The 15,032-nt window shown below is 37.9% G+C and overlaps 1 protein-coding gene and 1 long non-coding RNA gene across 2 annotated transcripts in view; both read left to right on the top strand.

The window, feature by feature from the left end:
* The window catches only part of ARL15 (ARF like GTPase 15), a 398,974-nt gene that overhangs the window by 272,610 nt on the left and 111,332 nt on the right, over positions 1-15,032 (top strand). The window lies entirely within an intron of this gene.
* On the top strand, positions 1,666-10,660 carry LOC145722582 (uncharacterized). Its single transcript, XR_014146927.1, has 2 exons — positions 1,666-3,965; positions 4,195-10,660. It is a non-coding gene; the product is annotated as an uncharacterized LOC145722582 (long non-coding RNA).

Here is a 15,032-nt window from a genome sequence, read left to right as displayed (position 1 = left end):
TGTCTATAAATATTGGATGACCCATTTTCTTTTTCCACTCCCTCCTGTTGCCAGTTTAGAGTGGCACAAGCCAAAGGTACTCAAGTGAATTTTTTAAAATACCACAAACCAACTCGTATGAAATGAATAGGAAGTGAAGAATAATAACAAAATGCACTTTAGTCACAAGTGAGGTCATCTTATATGTCCAGAAGGAAAACGTCCAGTTTCATTTCTGTGCCTTCCATAGCTATGGTTTATATGATTTATTGTCCTAAGAAGAGAACTTTTGCATCCAGTGGTAAGATAAATCTGTCAGTAGGAACTGTAGAAGATTCTTTAGGGTAGTCTTCTTGTAACACAGGTCATACATGGTCACAACCCTCAAATGCCCAGTTCTTTCCCCTAAGATGGCTTATATATTGGTGTCTGTCTTCTAGTTCTTGAGGAACAGGTGCTATTCCAAAGAGAATGACATTACGGCTAAGGTAATGTTTATTAGATAGACTGTGTTTTTTAGTATTTGCTGAATATGACCCTTTTATTTACTCTGCAGTTATTTTTTGAGCACTTTCTACATGCCAGCCAATGTTGGAACCAGTTAGTGAATCTAAAAATTCAGCATAACTCTGTAACCAATAAAAAGTATAAGTAAATTATTTAAGATAGGAAATTATTTGCTTGTCTGACAAATGACTGTAACCCAGGTATTGAAATTTTGTTTACTTGGGGTTTTCTTATGTTTGGGGAAATTATTATCAGGCCTTCTGCTTCTTGGTAGATGCTGAGATAACATTGGAAGATGGCATTTCTAATATTCTTGCCAAAGAGAGATGTTAAGAAACAATAAGACCTACAGTTTGAAAACTTCTATAAATATTTCTAAGAAAACGCGCCAAGAAGATTCACACTATTCTAGTTTTTAGGCAAGTAAAATATTTCTAGTAATTAATTACTCTTACAAGATGGCACCAGTTAGCTTAAAATATTCAAACTCTCATCCTTGTCAATTTATCCTTGGGAAGTGGCTTTCTTAACTGAGGTGATCAGAGTTTGTAAAAAAAACCTGCCTGCAGTGTAGGATCTTTTGAAAGAAAAAGAGTGATTATCACTTTGCATTGCTTTTATCCAAAAAGAACCCCATGTGATATGGTACATGGCACTTTCCAATTTTTAAATCCTTGTTCATGAAAATGTGATCACGATATATTAGAAATTTGCCTCAGGTTCTATATCAACTTAACATCTTATGTTCAAGGTTCCAATTAATTTCAAGAAATTGAATTAAATTCTGTTTCCTTACAGAATCTCCTTCTTCATAAGCCATGGTATTAGGTTTGCTGTTCTTGGCAGGGGGAATGCTTTCAATACATGACTGTTGTTTGTTCTTTTTGCCCCATTTGTCTCTCTATAATCATATCATATGTATGTATTCAGCTAGCAGATATAAGAAAACTCAGGTGAAGGTGAACTTAAGTTTTCAGTTGCTATCCTTAATTTCCATTTGCTTCACAAAGAAAGGATTCTTTCATCCAAGGATCATTTCCATTTAGTGGCAGGAAAGTGCTATCATGTTTTTCTGCAGATACTAAATCAGCCTGGGATTTAGCCTTTCTTTTCCCTTTATCTTTATTGGTTCTAAGGTAAAAAAAAAAAGGGGGGGGGGGAGGGGAGAAAATTTACTTTCAAGAATATCTACTTGTAACATACACACATGCTACAAATTTGTGTGTATAATCTACCTTTTTCATTTTCTCTATCACTTCATGTTGAGCCCTTCGTGAAATGTTGATTTGTCTACTTATTTAGTAAATACATATAAAAATAGTTTTTCCCTCTTAAATGGACTTCCCAAAGGCTCTGGAATTAATTTATACTTTATGGAGTATAATTGACCTTTGAACAATATGCGTGTGAACTCCACTAGTCTACTAATATGTGCATTTTTTTATATAGTTACAATATATGTATTTTCCTTGTGATTTTCTAACATTTTCTTTTCTCTACTTTATTGTAAGAATACAGCATATAATGTAACATACAAAATATGTGTTAATTAACTGTTTTCAGTAAGGCTTCTGGTCAACAATAGGCTGTTAAGTTTTAGGGGAGTCAAAAGTTACAGATTTTCAACTATGCAGGGGGTTGGTGCCCCCAACCCCTGCATTGTTTAAGGATCCAACTATATTTATATTTGCTATAGATATAAATATGTATGTGTTTATATATATATTTTTTTCTTGACACTGCAAACTCTATCCAGATTATTGAGTAATGGAGTGTTATTGTTGGCTGTTCTAGTTAAATATGAGTAACGATATATTATCCAGATATGGGAAAATGTTTCAGTGAGCATAAATACATTTTTTAATATTTATAAAGTAACTCATAGACTGGCTTAGGAATTCTTACTATGTTTTATTCATGGAGACATAGTAATTATATCAAACATATTAAGATTTCATTTCTTTTTTAAGTAACCTCTGCACCTACTGTGGGGCTCGAACTCACAACCTTGAGATCAAGAGTGGCATGCTCTACCGATCAAGCCAGCCAGCCTTCCCTATATCAAATATTTTTAAGACTTACCATTTTAATGCCTTACAGAATTCAAAGTAATAAATTCTGGGTACATCCAACTTTACATGTTAGTCATGCATGACTTTTTCTTCATGTATCTATAAGGGTACCATGACCTTCTTAAAGCATGATATTGCATATTTCCCATTGATTTTTATTTCAAAATAATTACAGATTCTGGAACAGAGAGGTTCTGTGTACCCTTCACCCAGTTTCCCCTGATGGTTACATTTTATAAAATTATAGTTTAGCAGCAAAATCAAGAAGTTGACATTAGCATTATATGTGTATATATTTCTGTCATTTTTTTCCACATGTGTAGATTTATGTAACCACCACCTCAAAGTCAAGATCTTGAACTGTTTCATCACCACTAAGATCACCCTGGTGCTGCCCCTTTAGGGTCACTCCCAGTTTCCCACCATTGATATGTTAGGGGTTTAAGTCTGCCATTTAAATCTCACTGTTTTGTTTTTCCTGCCTTCTAGTGAGTTATTTGAACAATGTTTACAATTCCATTTTGATTTATCTGTAGTGTTTTTAAGTGTATCTATTTGTATAGCTCTTTTTAGTGGCTGCTTTTAAGTGTTACGTCCTGTATCCATAACCCATCACAGTCTCCCGGTGTCAGCATTTTATATTGGAGTCCACTATAAATACTATCGCCCTGTATGTCCCTTTACCCTCCCCATTGATAACATAATAACCTATTTTGTCTAATTTCTTTGTTGTTCAAACTTAGTAATTTCTGTTGTTCAGTCTTCAGATTCTCTTAGTTTTCCTTCATTTGAGACTGTCTTGATTTCCCTTTCATTTCTAAAGGATCTTTCTTCTGGATAGAGGATTCTGGCTTCACAGATCTTTTCTTTCAAGCACTTGAAAATGTTGTGCTGCTTTCTTCTGGCCTCGCTGGTTTCCGATGAGAAATCTGCTGCCTTTTGCCTTTTACTTTGCTCCTTTAGTTAAGGTCTCATTTCTCTCACTAATTTCAACCTTCATCTTTATTTTTCAGCAGTTCGATTATGTTGTGTCTTGGCATGAATTTCTTTGTGTTTATCAACTATTTGGGTTCTCTCAGCTTCTTGAATCTCTAAGTTTATGTCTTTTGTTACTGTCTCATAGGTCCCTGAGGTTTCTCTTCATTGCTTTCAGCCTGTGTTCTGTTTTCCTGGTTGGCAAATTGCTATTGTTCTCTTTGAGTTTACGGATTCTTTCCTCTGTTCTCTTTATTCCGCTGTTGAATCTAGTTTTTTTACTTAAGTTATTGCAATTTTCAGATCTAAAATTTGTGGTTGGTTCTTCTATCTTATATTCAATGATACTTTCTATTTTTTCATTTGTTTCAAGCATCTTTGTAATTGCTCATTAATGCGTTTTCATAGTAGCTGATTTAAAATACTTGTCAGGTGGGGGCGCCTGGGTGGCTCAGTTGGTTAAGCGACTGCCTTCGGCTCAGGTCATGATCCTGGAGTCCCGGGATGAGTCCCGCATCGGGCTCCCTGCTCGGCAGGGAGTCTGCTTCTCCCTCTGACCCTCCCAACCCTCCCCCCTCTCATGTGCTCTTTCTCTCAGTCTCTCTCTCTCAAATAAATAAATAAAATCTTAAAAAAAATAAATAAATAAAATACTTGTCAGGTGGAATGCCTGGGTAGCTCAGTCTGTTAAGCGTCTGACTCTTGATTTCAGCTCAGGGTCCTGAGATCCAGCCCCATGTCAGGCTCTGTGCTGAGCGTGAAGCCTGCTTAAGATTCTCTCTCTCCCCACTCACACACTCGCATGTGCACGCTCTCTCTCAAATAAATAAATAATAAAAATAAATAAATAAAATACAGGTAATTCTAACTGACATCTGTATCATCCTGGTGCTAGAGACTCTTGTTTTTTCTCATTCCAGTTGAAAGTTTCCTGGTTCTTGGTGGAACAAGTGGTTTTCCACTGGATCTTTGGCATTTTATCTATTATCTTGTGAGCCTCTGGATTTTATTTAAATCTTCCGTTTAGTAGACATCCTCTGATACTGTTCTGACTCTTCATTCCTGGATGTTAGAAATCCGTATTCGCTACTAGGTTTTCATTGTCACCTGGGGGGTAGGAATGCCTCATTATTGCTTGGCAGGGGTGGGAGCTCAGGCTTCCCAGGAGACCTCTGCTGATACCACCCTTGCTGAGAGAGGTGGAGATTGCTTCTTACTGCTCCGCATTTGGTCTCCACTGACACTGCAGGGGGTTGGCCCTGTCACTGCTGGGTGGTGGTGAAAGTTCTGACTCCAATGATGGGGGAGGGGCTCCTCATTACATCTGGTGGGAGTCCAGATACCCCATGTAGTCTCCACTGACCTGTGGAAGAGGAGGCACCACAGATCTTTTTAAAGACCTATTTTAGTATTTTAGATGGATGATTCTAAGTAACTTGAATAATTCCTATATTTACTTAAGATTTTTTTTTGTTATGTTTCTTTTAGATCTAAAGATCAGTATATATTTAGTTTTTGTCAGACTAGTTTTAACAAAGCTTAAAGCTTACATTTTTAACTGGTGTTGTAGCATCACATTTGAGAACTGCTAATTTGCTTTTCAGATGTGAGAAGAAGAGAATAATTGCAAAGTGTGCTGTAGTTGAGAGAGTTTAATGCTTTTCTAGGTATTTTGTGGAAGACAGGGAAATAATAAGTATTTTTTTAAAGGAGGTGGATAGTGCTTAAATTCTTTATTCTTCAATTTATGACCATCTAATTAGAAGTATTAGTTTTTATTCTAGATTTATGACAGAATTAAGTGATATGTTTATATAAGACTGTGTTGGCATGAGCTGTGGAATGTCCTAATATTCACATCTTTTTCACATTTTGGATAAAGATTATTGTATTTCCAGAATTATGTGTATATGGACTATCTGGATTTGAAATTTAAGAATTTGCAAATACTCTCATAGATTTAGGTAATTTAGTGATTTTTCTGGCCCCAGTATACTCAACAGTTGTTCAGTGTGATACTAATTGAGGGCCTATTAAGAAATCCTTCCCCCAAAATAGTAGATTATAGGTACAGCCTTCTGCAGATTTACTAAGCAGTACTTCCTGTTGCTTTAAAGATTTTCAAGTAAATTGCTAAGATAAAGCTTCCAGAAATAATACTACAGAGCCTCTGAAAAACAAGGAATACCCGGGAATTATGTTAGCCTTGTCTCTAAGCAAATGCAAGTCTGCTTAAACAATACTTAACTTTACCAACCTTTAACATATATGGATGCAGTGATAAATAAAATCACTTGCTAAATGTAAAATCATTGATAGATGACAGACTTATGTATTTTTCCGTTGGATTATAGCTTCAGAAAATAAGAATGTTTATCCTGTTAAGGAAGTTTCAGAATGTGTTTTATAGTTTATATTCATAAATTAATTTTATAAGTTAAGTTGATTTACACATTTACCATTAACTTTCATAGCAAAGATGCAAGAAGCATTTCATTGACCAAAGCCTGTTAAAGAATAAAGAATGCAGTAGTACCAAAATAGTAAAGAATCTGATCTCATTCCTTAATTCAGCCTACGTACATTAGCTTGGAAGTGGGTAAATCATAGAAAAAAAATCACATGGGGCACTAGAATGAATTAATCACTCTGGGTGTTTAGTTCTGTTTTGTTAGAGAAAAGAGAGAAACTTTCTTACCATGTTTGTTGTTTCTCTTTGCCAACTTAGGGCTAGACTTTACGGTTTGTTTAGCTGTGAAGGGATGACAGACTTGGGGGAGGAGGAGGGGGCTTAGTTTTGGAATGTAAATACATGTAGAGCTTGCCTCCTTTTGTTTAGCATCTCTTTAAACTAAGACAAAAAAAATCAGTGAATGAATGAATAGCAGCATGGTGAAATACCTAAATGTTTGAGTTAAAATTTTTGGATGTTTGAAATCCTATTTGGATCCTTTTCCCAGATCACGGTGCATTCATATGCACTCAGCAGGAAACTTCATGGAGATGCACATTTGGGCAGAAGGTCTTTGACGGTGCCTTTTTCTTAACTTGTGCCTTTTCTTCTTTAGAAAAAAGTAATGGCTTAAGTCTGACTGAAGAACAATCTTTTTTGTATGTTCCTTATAAGAATTTACTTATGGTTCACAGATCTTACCCACCATCTATGTCTGCAATCCTTGGATTTAAAATAGCACACATCCTACTGCAGACTACAGGAAACACCAAATTAAAGACTTAATGACACACTGCTGAAAAAGACAAAAGATGACAAATTATAAATCAGTCCACTAAACTTCTAAAGTAAAACTCATAGGGGAAAATGTGCATTTGAGATATCTATCTATCTATCTATCTATCGATAGATAGATAGATAGATAGATAATAAAGGTTTAGCGTTTTGGCACTCGGGCAACAGGTAAACTTAGTGTTACAGTTGAGTTTGAATCCAGATTTTAAAAACACAATGATGAACCTGAGAAATGTGCTTCTTCAGTAGGTAACGAGCCTAGTTATTCTGTGGATATTTGAGCATTTCTAAATTTTGTCCAATTTATAAATATTTGCGTCCTTTTTCTCATTTTGGAATTACTCTGAGCATCATACTCATTTACGGTATCAGTCTGCCTAGGTGATGTGGTGGTTTATTAATTTTCCTCCTCAGGTTTGCCTCACCATACTCAAGCCCATTCCAATTTTCTTGACTTGTAAGGAAGTAAGAGAATGTCTTTTGTCTCTTGCTTAAGTTCTGGGGAAGGGAGCGAGAACAAGAGGCTCCGGGGGTTAATGGAAGGGTTAGAGAACAGATGGAATGGGAAGGAAAAGGAGGCCTTTTAAAAACTAGTTTTCAAAAGACCCCAGTTACTGCTTCTGGCTCATTTTTCCAGCCTTCCCTCTGGGAGGGTTTCTTTCACAAAGGCCCTGAGTCCCCCTTAAACTCTGAGAGAACGTGCTCCTTCTGGGTGGTAGTGTGAGAATGTCACCGTGGACTTGTGACAATGCAGCTGGTACTGAAGCTATCCTCGTAATAGCCGAGGGAGTCCTGGCGCCACTGCCCCCGACGATTCTGAGGAGCTGTGCTTGGTGTCCTGGAGGTGAGCCCGCTCCTTCCCGGTGCTTTTCACCGGAAGGAGAGCCTTGCAGACATGTACCAGGCTGAAAACATTGAGGCACACCCAGATCTCACTTGATCTCAGTTCATTTTAAGTTAATTGGGGGAAAAAACCCACAAAAAACAAACTGGTTGAGGTGCACAAGCTTGCACATGAGTGAGCACACACACACCATTTTGGGAAAATACATCAAGCCTAAGCTCTCCCTTGTACTCGAGGGTGTGGTTCTAAGGCCAAATGCATTGATAAAAATTCTGTCTATGTTACTATCTTCACTGTTGTGATGTTTCAGTTCCAACAGAGAGCTAGAGACAAGACAGGCCAGTGGGGACAAAGACCCTTTACATCAAATGCCAGAATTTAGGGCAAAAGTAGAGGGATGTACCAGGACTGAAGTGCTGGCAAGTTCACTTTTCTTTGCTGTCATCTTTGTTTTTCTTTGGTCTGTGTAGTCATTGAAAGGGCTGGTTCTTCCAACCCTAAAACAGAGCTCTTCCTTGTAAAGAATTTGTTTTAAACAGAAGAGGGAGAGGTTGGTGGCAATAAATGCAAAACGTTGTGGAATATATTTTGATAAGCTATTTTACGAGATAATAAAAGGCATTTGACTCATCAGAAAAGTAGGGAGAAAATAATCTATATGAAAAGCATAGGTCACACCAAAAATAATGACATGAGGAAATGAGAGTGCAGTTGAGTGAGGTCTGTAGTGGGCTGTGATAAGCTTCTCAGCAAGCAGCAATCAGTGAAAGAGGCCTGAGGGAAGGACACAGGGCCCTGATTTTATTGTGTTTGCAGCCCTTCTAGAGATTAATTGATGTGGAAACGGGAGCTGGTAGGGGTAGGTTGTGGAACGGCTACGTAATTTAATCATTAAACCAACACTGGGCCCCTTCCGATTGCCAGCCCTGTGCAGCTGCGCAGGTGGTACACCTGTGAAGCCGGACAGCTCTACGCTTGTCCCTTGACTTAAGCACCTCATCCCATCATCCACTGACTGCTTATCATATACTTGGAAGAAGCTCAACGAAACCAACATGTCTATGTCATACACACGCATGCACACACACACCTAGCTTTTTTTTTTTTTCCTAATACACGTAATTCTCTAAATTAGTAAAATGAAGATTTGGGTCCAACTTGAGGGAAAACTAAATACATTGTGACTATCTGCAAACTTGACCATGTCAGCTGTAAAATGACTAATGCAACATTATTAAAAATTCTCCCAACTCTAAAATTCTGTGATTCTAACATACATAATCCATGTATATGAAGACATAATTTAAAATCCTAGCTAATGTTTCATTTTAATAAAATAATATATAAACAGAAAATAATGTTTTAATGAAAGCAACTCATACGGATGTGAGGGAGATACTTAAACATTTAGTATTAGATAAAACTTTTCAATTTTGTGACTTGCATACGTGTAATTTAGAAAATGAAGATAAAATGGGTTGGCTTTCTAGAGTCAGTTTGTGGAACTCAACAGAAATGTCTTAAAATTGAATAAAAGAAAGTAAGAAAAAGAAAAATGGTAGCTTTTATTATTATTATTTTTAGAACTTATAGCCTGGGGTCAATGCCACCAAGTGAGTATTATTAATACATGCCCACAACCATTTACGGCAAGACTTAATTACTTTCCCAGTGCTATGAAGGAGAGTGACCAAATGAGTCAATGAACTGAAATCAAAGCAAGAGAGACTTCAGCTGTGTGTTTAGAATCTTGGAGCCCACACAACAATAAAATACCATGACAAGGTATATGGACAAGTTACAGAATCTTTATTTCTGGAAGATTTCAATATTTACTTTTTTTTTAAGATTTTATTTATTTGAGAGAGACAGAGAATGAGCAAGGGGGAGGGGCAGAGGGAGAGGAAGAAGAAGGCTCCCTGCTGAGCAAGGAGCCCGACGCTGGGCTCCGATCCCAGGACCCTGGGATCATGACCTGAGCCAAAGGCGGACTCTGAACCGACTGAGCCGCCCAGGCGCCCCTTCAGTATTTACTTATGTAAAGGAATGGACAGTATCTTCCCTTGTATATCTTCCAGAGCCCTGATTTGCCCGGAAATATTACAAGGCTGTAAAAGGATTTTGTCATGTATGCATGTCCTGATAGGCACACATACATCATATATTTATAATTACAGTATCTGGTCTGGTTTGTAGCCGCTCCTTCTGGGCCGCAGCAAAGGCAGCTTTCTGCTATCACCTGCACTGCTTTTGGTAGAGTGACCGCCCAAGCGTCCCTTCCCTGATGCTCTGACTGGGCAAGTCTGTTATCGTCTGCGCCTTAGGTTGTCTTAGGTTAAATGGTTTCTTAGAAATGAAGTTGTAAATGGAGTTCCTGGAATTTCTCACTCCAACTGCCTTTCTAATCACCAGATCCAGTTTCTTCCACTCATGAAGAAAAATGTTTCTGAAAATTACGCGCTTTTTTGTTCTTTATTTAAAAAGACACACACACACACAACTTTTTTCTGACAACAAGTGTGCTTATTTTTTTAAAATGTACTCATTACAGAGATAGGCACAGAGGAAATGGAAGTTCTCTATGATCTAACTTCCCTGAGGTGATAATGGTGGAGTTTGGTGAATCATTTTATAATCTATAAAGCAGCAATACTCTGGGGGTATTGAATTCACAGTCTATATTTCTATAGATTGAATATCTTATACGACAACTTCTGACAGGACCACACTTCTTCAAGAGCTGGAGACCTGATCTTGTACCGTTCACTCTGCGCACAGAGGGCTTTTTCAACTCTCTGCATAGGTATTTGTCTTGTGATTTGGCCTCTACCACAGAAAAACCCACAGTTTTTGTTACAGGTAATTTTAAAAATTATTTTACTGATTCTATGGAGTTGTTTTGGGGATCAATAAAATAGTAGCTGAGAGAACTCTTACAGACGCCAGTGTTGTCTTTTGGTGTCCTTAGTATTGGACAGTCTTGGGTCTTATGTAACAGGTATTGGTTTTTATTAGCCTGAGGCTATTCAGCTCTAACTCTGGGGAAGACATTTAACTATGTTGGATCCCTTCCAGAATGAGTCAAAAATGAGGCCAAATCTATCCGGTATTGAGGCTGATTTTCTTGTATGTCTTATCGACTGACCCTGTAAGTATTTACAATAGAAGAATATTTTTTTAAATGGAAAATAAAAATGTTTAGCCATGACAGTATCATTTGGAATATTGGCTTTCTTGAGAATTTTTTAAGGCAGTATTTTTGACGTCTTAAATTTGTAGCTCGTTTGTCAAAAAATCAGTCTTGTTGTACTTTAGAAGTATATGCTTTGACACTCAGGGTAATTGTTAAATGCGAGGTGATGATGATTATGATTCTGCATGGATTGTTTAGCAACAGGTCTCCTCTTCAGGCTAGTTTTTCGTCATGGTTGGTTAGTCGATCTTTCAGGAAGAAATGAGGTGGGACAGTGTTCTGTGCTTTCTTGGAGGGCTTTCTGTCTACTCCAGGTCCTCGAAAAGGATGCAGATCACTTCAAAACAGTCATCACCCTCCCTCCCTTTGTGGCTCCTTGTGTTTGTCCTAATCTCCCCCTCCATGTCTTTTTGTTTTTGTTTTTTTCCCCTCTATTAAGGGAGAGTAAAGAGAAGAGCAGTCCGCCCTCCCTTTCTCTCCCCTACACTGGAGGGTGGGCTGAGAAATAAGGAAGAACCTTCAGCCCTGCCCTTTGTTAGGAGTTCTGATGACGAAAACTGTTGGAACATTGCTAAAATGAGTTTTGGATAGCTTCCCCACTCTCCCTGCCTACCATCTCCACGGATTACTGAGGATTGGCTCTTCTGCCAAACAAGGCTGATATTGAGCCTCAAATTTTGACCCATTTTTCATCGAGTTTGACTTAATATAAAAGTTGCAAGATTTAGTAGTAATGCAATTATTGTTCTTACAGCCAAAGTCAACTTCATGCATGCTGAATTCCATCTCTTAGGCTGAAGACAGAGTGGTCTGTGCTGAAGGTCCACAGCCCATTGAGTTGTAAGCAGTAGTGCCGAGAAAGCTCAGGCCTATCTTTTTTGAACTTGAAACCATTATCCAGCAAATGTAATACAAAGCCTTAACTATTACTTGCTTTCAAATGTGGAACATTTCAAAACTAAACAGATCAGTAGTGGGAGTACTTTTTTTTTAAACCTGCAAATCTATGTTTGAAGTGAATATTAAGAAATTGACAGTTTCGGGTGCCTGGGTGGCTCAGTTGGTTAAGCGACTGCCTTCGGCTCAGGTCATGATCCTGGAGTCCCGGGATCGAGTCCCATGTCGGGCTCCTTGCTCAGCAGGGGGTCTGCTTCTCCCTCTGACCCTCCCCCCTCTCGTGTGCTCTCTCTCTCTCATTCTCTCTCTCAAATAAATAAATAAAATCTTTAAAAAAAAAAAAAGAAATTGACAGTTTCTATGGAAAGCTGATGACTGGTAATTTTAGGTTGATTGGTAGAGGAAAATGAGGGCAACCGACTTTTGCAAGTCACTTGGTCTGAACTTCACGCTGGTACTGCTCTCTTCTGCCAAGTGTCTGAGACGTTAAGAGCAACTTTGTGATCAAGTAATTTGACAATGATGGTGAACAGAGAAGTATAAAGAGAACTTGAATTGCAGCTGTCCAAGATTTGTGGGAATGAAGATGTGTATATGTATCGAGTACCTTCTGTTGATATTTCACAGTTTCTGATACGAGGTTTATTAATAATGAAACACGAGTGCTCTTGTCAGGCTACACTGATAAAAATGACCAGGTCGTTTTCAGAACCTTAAAATAACTTCGGTAGAAATCCTATCTTCTCTTTCATCCTCTTATGTTAGAAGAGTCCCTCAGACCTCCGACCAGCCACCATACTGAAAGGACCGTGTCAAAATAAGTCCCAGAGAAATGACTGCTAATTCATGGAGACATCACTTTATTAATATAGGCTTTCACGTTTTCACCTAAGGGAGGAAAGAAGACTGAAAATATTAAAGGAAGAACTCTCCGGAGCAGGTTACAAACACTTGGGGGAAACAGAAAACAAAGATGGAACACAGGGACTGGTAAAAGGTTTCAGTGTTACTCTTGTTCACATGACAGAGCAGAAGTCAAAATACACCCCTGTGATTTGTCGCATCTGGTAGAGATGCTGCAGTAGCTGAAGGGATCTCTGGCTTTGGGGAAGAAAGGAGTAAACAAGACAGTGGAAAGAGAAAACCCTGGTTAGTAATCAGAGGCCACATTCCCCAGCCCCTACAACAAGTCCTAGCTTTGCACAATGCCAGAAGCAGAGGTCAAAAGTCCGAGAGAAGTTTCGTTACGAAGGGTGTTTGTTTTGTATTTTTAAAATTTTGGATGACATAGCCCCATGCTTGTACAGGTGTACAGAGGTTTGAGCCATCAGCACGTTTTTAAGAACGCACGGACCAGCATCAGCACACCAGCTTCTAATTGAATGGATTTAAAAATGCAGTCCGTTTACACATTTCACGGCGTACTCGATGTTTATTGGGACACACCTTCCTTTCCTTAGATACTTTTTTTTCTCACCATTTCTGTCTTAGGTTACTCATTCCTCCTCAGTCTTATAAGAAGTGTTTTAAAATTTTGCATCTTTGTCCAGAAGTCGTTTGGCATTTAAACTAGTTTTTCAACATTAAAAAAAAAAAAAAAAAAAAACCCATTTCTGAGTTATGGAAGTTCTTTAGTTCCTCTGACACGTAAGGCTACATCAGCGGCAAGACAACCAAATATAGTTGGTTCGGGAGACGGCAGAAGGAAAACAGGAGCTAGCGTGTGCTTTCCTGTGACTCATTGGGGTACTGAAAGCTAGGTGTCCCACAGAACTTAACCCTCTCTCTTCTGAGCATGACGTAGTTCCATGTAACCTCCATTTCCCCTTTCAAATGGTGAAGGCAGACAAGATCCCCAGCACCGTGAGCTGCTTTTGCTTTGAAGAAATCTGAAGTAATAGAGGCCCCTGGCTCATGTATATTCTTTTAGCTCATATACGTTTCTCAGAAGGGATATCCATAAAGAAAGTGTGGTATCTTGTTTCTATGCTAAAACATTTTCCTGGTTTCTTTTTTTCATACTTCTAAAGATTAAACATTTTTAAAAGAACTGAGTGTAACACATATGAGAAACTAGTTTTGTTATCCCTGTATTTCAAAAGTAAAATTGATAACAAACCAAAAAAATGAAATTTACCTTTTTTTCTTTTAAGATATAAAGATGAGAAATACTTCCTCTGAGGCCAAGATCAAATTTCATTTTAGAGGTTATGAAAATCTATAATGAAGTAGGGAGAGAGTCTATTGAAAACTATTTGAATAAAATGAATGTGTTCCAATCTAGAAATCCTGTTACTTATATTCCAGGGTAGTAAAGACATTGGCCAAGTTTTTTGAAACACCTTGGTCATCTAGTTTGAAAACTACAGGAGGGTGACAGAAGTATGGAAGATTGGACCAGAGTCCAAAGTGGACCAATATATTTAAAAGGGAGAATTGTGACCTAGAAACAGACCTAAAAGTTGAGCTTCTCTACCTGGGGGAAAAAAACAAAAACAAAAACTGTTTTTAAGAAATCAGCCTTAACAACACTCAGAACAAAAGAAATCAAGCAGAGCAAAAAACAGCCCTAATTAGAAATCTGATTTTCAGAAGGGGTAAAATTTCATTTCATTTAACTTTCAAATGGGTGATGCACTCAGCTGGTACACAATTTAAAAAGCACAAAAGGGCAGACGTAGGAACCTGTCTGCACACCACCTCATAGACAGCAATGACAGTCTCCTTTTAGAGAAGTTCAAGCGACATAAATGATTTCATTTTATGAAATCAATAAATGTTATTCATTATGCCTGAACAAACCTTTTTGATTCAGTTATGCACAAAATATTAATTAAAATTGGAACAGTGTGTTCTCAGGCTCTGTTTTTCAAGCTGTTGGTTGCAACGTGATTAGGGAGACATGTAAAGACTTTTGTGGTTTTTGTGGGGTTTTTTTTGTTTAATGAATTGATAGAAACTATCACAATGTGTTGTGGTAAGAGAACATGTTCTGTAAAATTTTTTTCTTGTGCAGATATATTCACTCACGTGTACATGTGAATTGAGTCTCAGTATCAAAAGTACTTATGGTGAATCATGGTCAAGAGTTTGAAATCCGTGGTTTTACTTTCATTTCAGTCCTTCTGAAATAGCTCTTCAGTCACTTTTGAGTGTAAAACTATTTAGAGGTTCATATCCAGGGCCTTATGTGTGACATGTCACCTCAGCTATAGCACAGAAAGAGTTGCGGCCACAATTATGAAAGAGCATGGACATGAAGCCCATTGATAGCACCAGGCTTCTGGATTCATTAGCCTCTAAATTTAAAGGGGTTGT

This window comes from Leptonychotes weddellii, chromosome 7, assembly GCF_054177405.1.
Source record: "Leptonychotes weddellii isolate Sample4059 chromosome 7, ASM5417740v2, whole genome shotgun sequence".
Taxonomy (NCBI): Eukaryota; Metazoa; Chordata; class Mammalia; order Carnivora; family Phocidae; genus Leptonychotes; species Leptonychotes weddellii.
Note: the sequence above shows the minus strand (reverse complement) of the source record. Positions and strands in the feature narration are given on the sequence as shown.